Here is a 1348-nt window from a genome sequence, read left to right as displayed (position 1 = left end):
AGCGTTCAAATTTCAACATTCAAATCTTTGTTACAAAACTTGTTAATTTCACTATATATTATAAATATTAACAATATTCAAGTTTTATTGGGATTACCATGAACATTTATGAAGGATGGTAGATTAAAATGACTGTGGCTTCATTCCCTGAAGTACTACAGAATTAAATAATTTTCATATATGTTTCCCTTTATGGCCGATCTTAGGTCCGCCATATTTAACACTGCTACGTCTCCTTGGCCACAGGTGGCTTCTATGGGGTTTCTCTATTATGTAGGTTCTCATCTGTCTCACTCATACACTACAGCACCTTGGTCTCATTCAGGACAATAGATGCCTATGAATTTCCCCATCTCATGGCGAATCTGCGCTCTTTGTGGCATACACTCCTGGACGATAGGGTTTGTTTCACAATTCCCGAAGGCTGATTCTTTTGGCCATGTATTTAAATGAGAGCAAAATGCTCATTAAATCACACACCTCCAATTCATAACATGTTGGCTTGCTATATATGTTATGAAGCAGCACCCAAATTTACAAGGCACAAATTCGTAAAACAATAACATAAATGTCCTAAGCGTCAGATCAATAGAGTAATTATTTGTGGTGGTTCTGATGCAGCATGCTTTCAATATATAGAAACTGATATCTAACATATATTATGAATTGCGGCATATTAATTAAATGCCAAATAAAACTATACATTTACCAAATAGACTGTCTGTTGAAATGCTGCAGAAATATCAGTGCCACTGCACTCACTTTCACAAAACCTTTTCGTCGCAACAAAGTCTCCAATGACGTCCACAGATTCGGAGCTGAGTACCACGCCGAAATTCTGTATGACTCTGTATTCCATCGCCAACGTTTTTCGGGAACGAATCCGTTGAAATTCGAATCGGGTGTAAATACCAGAAAACAAACACTTTCCGAAACCAGCCAGGATCTGCACTGAACGCTTCCCCCAGTGGAATTGATACAAACAGATCTAAACTACACGGTAAACGATTGATTTACAGCCTTCACAAGACGCTCATAAGATCTTCACTTATTCTGTCACATTATTCAAGTCCCATCAGAGACATGTATCTTGTGACTGATTCCCAATCGTCTTCATCGGCAAATTAATATTTTATTTTAATTTAAATAACTCGCTTAGACTCTTAACTAACAACAAATATCAACAAATCTCACACCTCGATCACTTCCGTGCATTGAATCTGCATGCATAATCGATACTCCATACAACAATAAATTATTCCGCCAAAATATTCTGAGATAAGTAGGTAAACATACATCTATCTTCCTAGGTAAGCATTATTAATTTTCATTTTCCAAATTTCTCCAA

Source organism: Schistocerca cancellata, chromosome 1 (assembly GCF_023864275.1).
Source record: "Schistocerca cancellata isolate TAMUIC-IGC-003103 chromosome 1, iqSchCanc2.1, whole genome shotgun sequence".
Taxonomy (NCBI): Eukaryota; Metazoa; Arthropoda; class Insecta; order Orthoptera; family Acrididae; genus Schistocerca; species Schistocerca cancellata.
Note: the sequence above shows the minus strand (reverse complement) of the source record.